At 43.0% G+C, this 13,500-nt stretch overlaps 1 protein-coding gene across 2 annotated transcripts in view; it reads left to right on the top strand.

Moving 5' to 3' along the window:
• Positions 1 to 13,500, top strand: part of lrrc4ca (leucine rich repeat containing 4C, genome duplicate a) — a 241,274-nt gene that overhangs the window by 161,973 nt on the left and 65,801 nt on the right. Inside the window, exon 1 of one of the 2 annotated variants that reach the window (XM_033635650.2) lies at positions 8,361 to 10,145. The exons of the other annotated variant lie outside the window; for it this stretch is intronic. The gene's annotated coding sequence lies outside the window, so the exon portion shown is untranslated. Of the gene's footprint in view, positions 1 to 8,360; positions 10,146 to 13,500 lie in introns of those variants that run through there. 2 annotated transcript variants of the gene reach the window in all.

Raw genomic sequence — 13,500 nt, 5'->3', positions numbered from 1 at the left:
ATTCTGAGATACGATACATGCTGACATATTTATTTACTTAGTGAAGTTGCTATCCTTGATGTTGTATTGAACCAAGGCTCATTGAAATTTTTTAAATACACCACTCAATGACACTGGTGCAGTGGGAGAGGGCTCTTTCTGCAAATGTGCACCTTACTAGGAAGCATGCTTGAATGGATAAGCAAAATTACCATAGTGACGTGGTGCTCAGTGTCTTGCAAAACACAAAAGCCATTAGAGTGAGTATGGAACAAATCAGGAAAGATCTGATAACTATTAATTTTAAGTGTATAATTCCTTAATAACTCTGGTTCCAGTGGAGTATAGCTGAGTCATAGAGAACAGACTGGTAGGTACTTTTTGATTAGTATCAAGATAAACTCTGAACCAGCCTCTGAGTGGCACAAACTATGCAGGTAACCACTCATTTATTAGCCTACTAACACCATAAAGGGATCCTTTGTATCCTAACAATGTATACGTAAATGAACTGCGGTAAACTTCCCTCCATCCTATCAGCCAGATCGCCCCACTACTTTGATAGCTCTTGGGCTGTTGCTCAAACTACAGATTGTACCTTCACTTTTTTCGTATGCCCTCCACCTCAGACACAAAGAGTACAGAAGCAGATCGAGGGCTTTCTTTCAACTTTAGACCAAACTCTGATCAAACTGTAAAACTAGGCAGCACGGATGAAATATAAACCCAAATTCTGTTTCTGTATTGCCTATTTTTCCCCCCCTAAAATGTCATCAGAAACAAGTTTCAGTGCACTGTTTGGCTGTATTACAAAATATTCCGAACAGGAAGTGGGTGTCATACTGTTTCCTGTATTGTAAAAACGGAGATTAAATGGTAAAACTAAGCAGTGGTGATTAAATATAAACCAATATTCTGTTACTGCATGGCCTATATCTCACCTAAATGTTTTCAGAAACAAATTTTCGCTAACTGTTTAACTGTAATTTGAGATCATTTGTCACCAGCTGGCCGTCATATTGTTTCCTGTGTCAAAACAGATAAGCTCACACTATGCCACCCCCAGTGGGAACATTTATTGGTCTGATGCGGCTCAGTTCATTGTGATAGTTGTAGGTTTTCTATCTCTTGAGCCGATTTCAAAAGTATTTGTATCTCTCTACCAGACCTGCCAACCTGTACGCATTTGGGTACCAGGCACACATTTTGACATCAAATTACGCTGGTACAATTTGATGCTCTAAAAGTATGCATATCGCTTGATCTCGCATTTTGCTGGTTTCAGTCTATTGGTCTATGCAAGTGGTCACTCTCAAGTTGATGCCCAGTGAGTATAGGCGCGTAGGCGGAACGGAAAGATTTCAAACGGCTGTCGGGTAAGGTGGTACTCATAACCTTTCTTCAAGGTTGGCAAGTCTGCTCTACTGCATAGACAGCCCAGTTTTCCTGCAGTGAAACACTTCTTTAACCATTAGTTGCTATGTTTTGGGTGACATTAGACTGAGTAAAAGTAGTCCCTCATGGTTATCTAAAGACTCAAAAAACAGCATGCAAATCCAAAAATGAAGAATACTGAGTGCTGGACAGAAGAACATATAAAGAAATACAGAAACAGGTCCGCGCACCAGAAACTGCTCCTTTTGGATATTTAAATCTCATCCCCACATGTGATGTTTCGGGCACCAGCCCTTTCATCAGACATGGACAAGATAAGGACACTTGTCTTTAATGAACCTTTAATGAACAGGACAGAGTGAAATGGGGTGAGAGAGAGAGTGGGGGTTGACATGCAGCAAAGGGTTGCAAGCCGGAGTCAAACCTGCGACCGCTGCAGCGAGGCATCGCCCCTATACATGGGGTGTCGACACTATCCACTACGCTACCGACACCCCCGCTTTTTATTTTTCAACATTTTTGCTGTTGTGTGCTCATTCTGAGATACGATACATGCTGACATATTTATTTACTTAGTGAAGTTGCTATCCTTGATGTTGTATTGAACCAAGGCTCATTGAAATTTTTTAAATACACCACTCAATGACACTGGTGCAGTGGGAGAGGGCTCTTTCTGCAAATGTGCACCTTACTAGGAAGCATGCTTGAATGGATAAGCAAAATTACCATAGTGACGTGGTGCTCAGTGTCTTGCAAAACACAAAAGCCATTAGAGTGAGTATGGAACAAATCAGGAAAGATCTGATAACTATTTAATTTTAAGTGACTAATTCCTGAATAACTCTGGTTCCAGTGGAGTATAGCTGAGTCATAGAGAACAGACTGGTAGGTACTTTTTGATTAGTATCAAGATAAACTCTGAACCAGCCTCTGAGTGGCACAAACTATGCAGGTAACCACTCATTTATTAGCCTACTAACACCATAAAGGGATCCTTTGTATCCTAACAATGTATGCGTAAATGAACTGCGGTAAACTTCCCTCCATCCTATCAGCCAGATCGCCCCACTACTTTGATAGCTCTTGGGCTGTTGCTCAAACTACAGATTGTACCTTCACTTTTTTCGTATGCCCTCCACCTCAGACACAAAGAGTACAGAAGCAGATCGAGGGCTTTCTTTCAACTTTAGACCAAACTCTGATCAAACTGTAAAACTAGGCAGCACGGATGAAATATAAACCCAAATTCTGTTTCTGTATTGCCTATTTTTTCCCCCCTAAAATGTCATCAGAAACAAGTTTCAGTGCACTGTTTGGCTGTATTACAAAATATTCCGAACAGGAAGTGGGTGTCATACTGTTTCCTGTATTGTAAAAACGGAGATTAAATGGTAAAACTAAGCAGTGGTGATTAAATATAAACCAATATTCTGTTACTGCATGGCCTATATCTCACCTAAATGTTTTCAGAAACAAATTTTCGCTAACTGTTTAACTGTAATTTGAGATCATTTGTCACCAGCTGGCCGTCATATTGTTTCCTGTGTCAAAACAGATAAGCTCACACTATGCCACCCCCAGTGGGAACATTTATTGGTCTGATGCGGCTCAGTTCATTGTGATAGTTGTAGGTTTTCTATCTCTTGAGCCGATTTCAAAAGTATTTGTATCTCTCTACCAGACCTGCCAACCTGTACGCATTTGGGTACCAGGCACACATTTTGACATCAAATTACGCTGGTACAATTTGATGCTCTAAAAGTATGCATATCGCTTGATCTCGCATTTTGCTGGTTTCAGTCTATTGGTCTATGCAAGTGGTCACTCTCAAGTTGATGCCCAGTGAGTATAGGCGCGTAGGCGGAACGGAAAGATTTCAAACGGCTGTCGGGTAAGGTGGTACTCATAACCTTTCTTCAAGGTTGGCAAGTCTGCTCTACTGCATAGACAGCCCAGTTTTCCTGCAGTGAAACACTTCTTTAACCATTAGTTGCTATGTTTTGGGTGACATTAGACTGAGTAAAAGTAGTCCCTCATGGTTATCTAAAGACTCAAAAAACAGCATGCAAATCCAAAAATGAAGAATACTGAGTGCTGGACAGAAGAACATATAAAGAAATACAGAAACAGGTCCGCGCACCAGAAACTGCTCCTTTTGGATATTTAAATCTCATCCCCACATGTGACGTTTCGGGCACCAGCCCTTCATCAGACATGGACAAGATAAGGACACTTGTCTCCTACAATTGAAATTTCCAGAAGGAGCAGTTTCTGGTGTGCAGACCTGTTTTTGTACTCATGATTATCTAACCATTACCTAAGATTTGTGTCACTGAAGTAAAGCACCATCAAGCAAAACAAACAAGTAGGCCTAGATAATGAGATTTTACTAAAGAAGTAGAAATAAATAAATAAATAAATAAATAATGGAAATACTCATCACAAAATGGAAAACACTTATGTATACTCATACATATGGAATGGGCTTATACTATGCAGGTATTATCGTACTGTTTGAAAACAATACCGCCAGTGAAAGTGAATTCCGACTGCAGATTTACTCTTATGTCCGCCATTTTCTTAGCTCCTCCACGGATGCATGCTGCTTATCATATGGCACCTGGTTGCTATGGTATCATACAGTCCCAAACTCACCTGTGCACTGTGCCCAGAAATGTCCAAACCATAGCAAAATAAGAATAAAATAGAGGCAGAGGGAAGGGTCTCTGCAGATAAATACACCGCCACACATTTCTAGTGGGTCATAAGTGGTGATTGAGATGGATTACTTTTCTATGAGTCCATTTTTTTAGTTGTTTTAGGGCAATCCTGCACAGTGTACCTTTAACAGCGCAGCAGAGATAGGCGTCGAACATGATATCATGTGCATGCTTGACTTTATGTGTTACTAATACTAATTTGAGTTTACATGTTAAAGGGTACCTCTGGCAGATGATGATGCTCCATGATATGATAAGTAATATACTGATTATATAATGATCATCAACTGATTCATCCCTCAGTGAGTGTGGGCCTTCTCATCTCTTGATACTGCTTTGAGCTGCAGCCAATATCCAATAACTAAGCCAGTCATCCAGTCTCCTTCACCATTATATTATGCGGTTGAAGCAGCTTAGAGAGTGTTATTAGGGTGAAGCATGCTTTGAATTATTTTAATTTACCCCAGATCCAGGGGTGAATGAAGAACCCCAGCCAAAAGTGGCCTAGAATGAAAACTAAGAATTCATTCTTCAATCGCGAGCCCTATGGGCCAAAGGAAGCCTTGGATAAGAAGTACAGTTAGAGATTAGTGTGGATCAAAGTGGAGATTAAATAGGATGGCAAACGCATTGATGCACCTAATTATCAAGTGCGTGAAATTTGATGAATTGCCTTGAATCACAGCAACGGCGTCACTGAGGTGTTTGTAGAATTGCTGTCATTGACGCTCAACTAATTCTGCGGTTGAAATATGTGATTTACGGCAAGTACAGTGGAAACAGGGCGAAGCGAAGAGGGATATCAAACATTAGACGGAAGAAAGACAAGCTTCCTACGCTACACAACCCGAGGTGGCACTAAGACTGATGGAGCAGAATGGAAACGAGCGACGTGTGACGCATTCTCGGGGCCCGCAGACTCGCTTCCCCGACTCACCTCTCACAACACACCTGACTGCATTATTTCATTGCCTCTGAGCCCGACAGGATATCTGTAGTGATGTCTCATACCCTCCAAAACAACATCATGAATAATGAATGCCAGATCTCAAAATAAATAACACACATTATTAATGTATTCAGAGCCTCCTTTAAAAGGGGCAGCTGTAGGTGCCACAGAATCTCACTCGGTCTCTGATTTCACTATTTTTGTGAAGAACATGAGAAGGAGGGGGGGTATTGTAATGTGTGTTTTTATCAACATAACAATGGAATTCTAAAAACAACAAATCCACAACTGCTGAGATATAAATTTTAAAGTGAGAGGAATTCAACATTTGTAAATCAGAGCAAGTAGCCGAGAGTGTAGCTACATCCTATGCATATTCCATGTGACACGGCATCGCTGTCATCACTACAATAAAACTTGCATTACATGGAGATTTGTGGTTTCGTTCTAAACTCCTTATGTTTTGATAAACCTACGCTATGTATAGATGTACTTTTTTTTTTTTTTAAACCTGTCAGCTAAACCGAATCTTGGCAGAACAAACAGCGACACTGAGTAGCCTTGACTTAAGTGTGGTATGTATATTCCTTTTGATCACTGGATGAGACCTACATGGCATACCCAACATGATTATTACATTATCTAATTGCATCCCAACACATGTATTATTCAGGCCCTGACAACATAATACTCTCAGGGAAAGGAAGAGATCTGTGTGCCTTAAGCCATCTTCTGTCAAAACACCAGATTTTTTTTTTTCTTTTTTTCGGGGTGGTTTCCGTAAAGCGATGATAAAGAGCATGGTGCGGTAGAAATAATCATTTTTAAAGCCTACACCACCGCTGCGTCTGTAATTGACATTGTTAATGTCAAGCAATCTCTATTTTTACAAGGATGCTGAAAGCATAACCAATAATCTATACTGAAGCATTCCCTTAAGTAAGGTTGTTTTTTTTTTACTCGCCCCTTGCCCTTGCCACCCCAGGAATAACTGGCCCCGTGAGTCTTGTATGTGTCTTGCCCTTTCAGGGAACAAGGTCACATTGTTTACAATGGCAGCACAACACCTCTTTAACGTCCTCCAAGGACAGAGTGATCTTTGCCATGATGTTTCAATACTGCTCAGGCCTTACATCAGTAAAAACGTAGATTCAGGCGTCACGTCAGGTGGAAGAATGTTGAATAATGCATTTTACAATCAGTGCATGAATGTAGTGTTAAAGATGATGCAGTCTGGCAACAGTGGGTGCGGTTACATGATGGCTTCTCATTCAGAATGAAATAAATCTGAATGAAATCATTCATGGGAAATAATAAAATAGTAGTTTACATGGGAAATATTCATTCCGAATGAGGGTTTACATGGGAGATCAGTTTAATCACCTTTTAATCTCCTTTATTCGGTCCGCGCAAAGTTTGGGGCAGGGAAGGTTTCAGATTGGATAGGGGGCGGGGTGGATGTTACGTGTTTACGTTTACTGGAAGAAAACACTGTAGTCCTCGTTCCGGATAACAAGATGCTTGACGACGCTGTTCTTAGTGCCTTTTTCAGGCTTGTTTTGCGTATATTCTTGAAGCAGCAGTACGACAACAACCTTGTTCTGCTAATGCTTCGTCTGTTGAGGAGGAGAAGGGAGGTAGAAGGTCGTAGAGGGGAGATAGATGACCGTGCTTTGGCAAATGGAAACCGGTGAGTGCAACAAGTCCGACTGCTCTATCTCAGCCCGTTGCTATGCGCGCTATACGTCATCACGCCAGAAGGGCAAGGAAACGAGCATGCGCAGAAAGACCGGAATGAACTTAAAGAAGAATGAGTGTATACAAGTGCGAGAAATCCTTTCATTCAGAATTAGAAACGGAATATTCCAGCCCCTTACATCGGATTGAATTTTCAATCGCATTGGCCATTTTCATTCCGAATTAGGTGTTTACAAGATCACTTTTAATAGGAACGAACTTTCATTCCGAATGAAAAGGGAATTAAACTGTCCATGTAAACGCATCACTTTGAAGATGCTAGTGTTTCCACCAGCAAAGTCTGTGTGGTCTCAAACGCTACATAAATCAAAATAAAGGCTATGGCCTCCAGTGATGGTTCCCACACAGCAAATAAGACCTAAAGTAGTGAGGAATGGACACCAGAGATCCACAGACTCCCCGCTGATGGAGAAGTAAAAGCTTTAAATCAAAACCATTAGGCAAGGCTGCCATACAGCAACATGACACACATTACAGACGGGGGAGCACTCAGAGGTGACCTCAGCCATTACATGTGGATGACATGGAAATGCTGGTAGATTCAAAGGGTATTACACAATAACAGAGCTCTGCTATCTTGAAGAGCAAAGTGGGTTTTGCACATTAATAGGTTTCACTTGCCCGCTTGGCCAGAGCCGAGGAGAACGTGAGGCGAGAAGAATGGAATGAAAAAAATTGAGTTACTTAATAATGTCTCCTTCGACTGGAAAGCAAGAGGGCGGTGCTCTTTACTACCATATGCCAGAGACACAGACAGGCAGGTCGACAGTTATGAAGACGGATGAATGACGCAACGCCTTCAGCACAGAAGGGAAATGAGATCAGATGTTGACAGTGCGATGGACACATCCCTGGTGTGGCATTCAAATGTTTTCTCACATCTAATATCACATGATCTGTGAATGCATCCTCTTCCCCAGATGAGACATGCTCTCACTCTCCCATCTGCAAATTCATCCTATTTTTTTGCTCCATTCTACATGTTGTTTAATATGACTGAGCCTAGCAGAATATGTGCCGTACAGCAGGTTGCCTGAGATAAACATTTCACAAGCAGTAATCTTTCTGAAGACCTGAAAGTCTCCTGTGTCAGCCGCCATGCTAAAAAATCTGCAACGTGTATTTCATAATTCATAACACAGAGCCAGCGTTTATAAATGGGGGTCTAAAGTGCTGAAGCCTGAGAAAGATTATAACACATATTAAACTGTCTTCTGGATTGTCAGACTTGTCACAGCACTCCCCTCATGTGCTGCACATTTATTCCTTTCTGTGACTGTGCAGCTGCTGTTCTCTGCACCGTGAACCATTATGCAGGCCTATATGTCTTCTATTGTACCCTGCAGCCATTTAAAACACAAATAGATATGGAATATATAATCCTATATAAACAAAACGCAGTCTGTCATGGGAGAGCAATCCTATGCGACAATGCAGCCTGAGGCCACTATCACACAGCATACAGGAGAGGGGGAGTCGGTAGGTGGCAGTCGTGTCCCATTTGCAGGAGACACATGGGAGGAATCTCTCTCTTGCTGTCTCCCCTGTCTGTCCAAGCCTCCCTGTTTCTCTCGCGCGCGCACGAAAACAATCATTTGCATTTGCTTGCCCCTATTAAAACTGACCAATGCACACAAAGGACAAAGGTCAAGAATCAATTAATTAACGCCAGCCGTCCGGGTGAGATGTGGCGCATGGATGGGGTGCCCGCAGTGGAGACATTGCAAGGAGCACCTAGAAGTTCAAACAGAGCGACATGAAGACTGAAAGAGAGGGGAAACAATATTTCCTGCCCTCACCGCCACAGTCCTGCGGCTGACGGCAGCGCCGAGCAGTCTCACTTTGGAGAGAAGAGCAGCTTGTCAGTGGGAGGTAACCTACATGATGCCCCCCCCTCCCTACCTCCCTCCTTTTGCACTTATCAATTCAGTGTCCGTCCGTGCTGCGCCGTGCGTTTTTATTTGGGTACGTAAATGCCGAGCGCACTGAGGTACTGTAAAAAAGCGCACCGATGGATGCAGCCCGCGTGCGCGTCTTGGAGCGGGGTAATTTGTGATCACATTTTTTGAAGCAGCTTTAAAACACACTGCAGTGGACAGAGAGAAAAAAGAGAGAGGACAGACGGGGCTTCTTGGACGAGCTGTGGATAATAACCCCTTAGTAATTTCTTACCCCCCGCGCGCGCGCGCGTGTGTGTGTGTCACATCAATGGATAGGCGAGGCTTGAAATGCCGAAATGCATACATAGATGGAACGAGGGCGCAAAAGTGATGACTGCCTTTGGTGAACTCTAAGTCCCGTCCAGACAGGGGGTGAAATCAAGGCTCGGCGCGGAAAACATGTAAGAATTGGTGTACAACGAAGGCTCCTCACACTTGAAGCCGCACTGCCTGAATTGCTGATGGGGTTTTAAATAAAGGCTTCTTGAGGATACCAGCTGGATTTTTTTTCCCTCCTTCTTCTTCTTTCGATGTTGCATCCCAGCTTAACGCATTCTTCCTCTCGAAAATGGAGAACGGAGCAACCTAAAGAGAAGATATTGTGTGATCTGGACAACTTTGTCAATCCTCCGATGCACAGGATACCTATTCACTCACAAAACTGCGGGACTTCTTTCACCGATATAACCAGGAGGGGGAAATAGAAATAAGCATCTTGAAATCCGCACTGAGTTGTGAGGTGAAATCTAATCAGATTCAGCCGGGTTGATGACTAAGAAGTAAAAAAAAAAAAAAAAAGGGACTTGAAGAAAAAGTTCCATTTGAAAAGCGGGACGCTACAATAACCCCACCTCTGCCCCCTCGATGTATGGATGATGGTCTGTCACACAGTCTAATGACGGGCTCTTCAGGATCTATCCACCTGGAAACTGACCACACGAGGTTCTCCGTGCTCTACACGTTGTGGAGAGGTTACTTTTTTTAACCTGTAATTTCAGACAGTGTTACTTCACATCTACCTAACTCATCATTTGGAGAAAAAACCCGGGACCACAGTGGGTATCGCTTTACATCGGGAGAGTAGTTTCAACAATGGCACTTGTGGGTGCCTTCGTGTTCTGTGCGTCCTGAGAGAGAAAGAGAAAAAAGAGGAAATATCGGATGCGTTGTCATCACTGTGAGAGTTAATAGCATGTTCATTCTGACTGATGTGTGGATTACATACCACGTCGCTGTGAGAGTGGGGAAACAATGTGTCTGACAAGAGAATATCACCACGGATTCTGCAAAATCGCCTGAGAATTGCGGATGTTTTGTCGATGCAGTTTTTGGGGAGGGAGCGGAAGAGGCACCGTTCTCCGTCTAAAGCAGAGATCCTGCAGACCTCGGCGTCTTCGTGAACAAGTAAGTTAGTGTTTGTGGCGTAAATAAAAGATGCTGATTGCCTCACTCATCCCTATAACATAACTATAACCCCCACCTCATGCTCTTCCTGTGTGGATGTCCAAATGTGGCCAGTTTGTCTTCTTCTTTTGATGACTGCAGTGATATGAACTAAATCAGGGCACAGCATTCCCAAGGCTTTACCCTCTCTGATACTGCGGCCTCTAACTATAAGATCTCTAATCATGCGCTGATTTGGAAGATAAGGGGAAAAAAGATGCGCGCGCTCGCGTGGGTCTGCTTGCGTTTCACTGCGCGCCCTTGGAGTTGAGTGCGCGAGCACTGAGCTTAGGTGTCATGAACAGTGAAAAAGAAAGAGTTAAGCTTCTCTACTGAACAGAGAGAGAGAAGTGAAATAAATGGTGCTTTTAACATTGTGACATGCTGGATGCGCACGCCATCCATCCACCTATGCATCCATCCAACCTGTACCTGCATGCTCTCAACCTACATCCAGTATCTAAAAACCTGCCATATTTAGCAGTGTTTTTATGCCATGGTGACCTTTCAGAAATAATGCATGGTATGTATATAAAATATGCAGTATATGTTTTTAAAATTCATGGGCTGCATCTCTGGAATCTCTTCCTGATGTCTAAATTGTCAAACTGGTCCCTTTCCTCCTCCTCTTCCTCCTCTTCTGCTTCTTCCTCTTCTTCCTCTTTGCATGGTTTACACAGAAGGCGCTTGTTCGCTGCCTCTGTGGAAGCCTGGGAGGGAGCTGTCCTTCTTCCGTGGTGCTGAAATTAAAATCTGCCGTCTTCTCTCTGCCTCTGCTCAGCTGGAGGAGACATGGCTGTTGTAGATCATGGCTTGAAAAGTCTGAGCCAGTAGCCTGCTGAATATAATCCTTTTGAAGCAACAGATGACACATTTGAGGGCTTAAGCCTGTGATAGTCAAGAAGTTAAATGTGACTTTACATACCTATCTATCTATCTATCTATCTATCTATCTATCTGTCCTCGCCTGCTTCCCTGAAATCAATATTAAGAGTATTTTAGGACAAGCACTCCCCTGAACTTAGTACAAAAACACCTTCAATTTTTCATATCGGTGCTTTTGAACTCTGTAGCAGGTGAGCTTTAAAAATAGATGTCTGTCATGTTGGTGATAAACCCGTGTTGGTGGTGGTAAAAGCATAAGTAGAGGTGGCTGTCACTCCTCAGACAAAGAATGAATTGCATCTCTCACCTGTGAAAGTGAGAAACATGGCGGACATTATTTACTCGCTGAAATAAAAGCCCTCCATATGATGGAGTGACATCACCTTGGGGAGACAAATTAGACTGCCGATTTTATGTTTTTTCGCCCCGTCAGAGGCTTTAGCATGATAAATCCTCCCTACATATTCCCAAGATTGTTTGTTGGCAACTGCTGCAGAGTGATTCATAGTAATAAGTAGAAAGGCTGTTCCTCCTCCCCGTTTAACACTCCTCAAACCTTCTCATCCCTGTGGAGATTTCCTCAGAGATGGATGTGGGCTGTAGGTTTGGGATGTTACACGCTTTGAAAAGATCCAGCCAACGTACAGAGCAGATGAGTTTAAAAGTGACTCTGGATCAGTGTTTGTTTATTTCACCATGCATGCTAGAGTGACAACAGCTGTATCCCCAGCGTGTCCCTATTAGTCCTTCTAAGCAGTGGGAAATAGCCTCAGAGCAGGTGCAGCACAGGGACCAAAAGGGACATCCCACTGCTCGCACAAAGCCAGCCATCGCGCTGATAATGTTGCTACCATAGATATCTGTTTTATGTCCAATTTCTCCAGCCATTGTTGTCCGACATATCTATTGAAAATCATTCCAACCAGCCATGTCAGAAAATTAATGAACTTGTCAGCTGGAAAAGGGCACCGCTGCAATGAGGTGCCAGGGTCTTGCAAAGCGACAGACTGTATACCCATGTTCCCTTCCCACACTCCCTTTGTCATTTTTTCCCCCCCTTCCTCAGCCTGTGACTCAGTTCAGATCAGGGCCAGCACTTTGTGCCATATAATAAAATGTTCATTTCTCAAATCGGATTAATCTCTGTAAAGCCCAGCTTAGGACACCATTAGCATTCATTTCTTTCACTGCCGGGGACTTATATCAATAATGGAGCTACCCCTACATTTTTCATCTTCTCTGGGTATAAAATCTCTCAGGGGGTTTCATTCAACGGGAAAGGGAACCGTTACAGTGATCCGTTATCTACTCCCTTGCCTTTTGTATTGGAGACCAGCAGTGCGATGCAGGGGGTCTGAAGTGGTAGGCTGGATAGGAGCTGGAAGCCCTCATGCTGGAGGTGAAAGATGCCTTTATAGGATGACAGCATCCATATAATGGACTGCAGATACTGAATGCAGAGCACAAACAATATGGCATTCAATAGAGGATGTATTGTGGGTTTGTTCATGAGCCAACATTCAATTTGCTGCATGTAACATCCTATGGGAGCCTGCAGAGCACATATCTGTTGTAATTAGCAAAGGTTAATGTACATGTGAATGTGTCCTTATTACTAATATTAGCTGAGCATTTGCAGTGACAGGTTTAAGCACTATGTTTCGAATCCAGCTCACTGAGAAAGTCCAGAGAAACAAATTAAAAAATGTGTTCTCATATTATGTATCTTGTGTTTATCTAACAAGTTGGCGCTGTCAGCTCTCGGTGGAGAAAACTTGTATGGATTTTAAGGTCAGGGCAGAGGCAGTAGTGATATGAAGTTTTCGCAAAGTGCATCATCGCTGATGATTGCTGCTTTTACACACAAGGTCATCCCCATGGTGATTAATCATGCATATTTTCAGTGGGCAGGAACAGAGTCACCTTAAAGGAATTGACGTTTGGAAGGTGCTGTCATAAGGCAGCAGTGACTAAGCTGTAACGTGATGGTCAGTGACACATTGTGTTGCGAGTCTGCATCACACAGGCAGCTATTGTGAATGTGATAACAAGAAGAAGAAGAAAAAAAAAACCCACCTCGGTTTCTTTTAAACTGTGCTGCTGGTCGATGACGCATGCACCACTTCGAAGAGAGTGTTGTGGTCAGATTGGTTGGCTGTAAAAGATGTAGCAATTTGTCATTGTTTTGTCACTGCCAGCTCACCGTCACAATAGCATCCCCCATATAGTCTTTATTGAGGAAAAGGGAGTTGTTGTAGCATCCTGCTATACCGCTGTGGATGATCATCTGAACCTGAGGCTATGTGTTGTTCCTGCTTGTATAATATAATCAGCTCTATCAACCAGATACAAGCAAGCATCTTGGGTGCAGCACGCATAACCAGACAGACCTGAACGGTATCTGCAGTGGTCTCACTCATTAGTCATCCTC

This window comes from Epinephelus lanceolatus, chromosome 5, assembly GCF_041903045.1.
Source record: "Epinephelus lanceolatus isolate andai-2023 chromosome 5, ASM4190304v1, whole genome shotgun sequence".
In the NCBI taxonomy this organism is placed as follows: domain Eukaryota; kingdom Metazoa; phylum Chordata; class Actinopteri; order Perciformes; family Serranidae; genus Epinephelus; species Epinephelus lanceolatus.
Note: the sequence above shows the minus strand (reverse complement) of the source record. Positions and strands in the feature narration are given on the sequence as shown.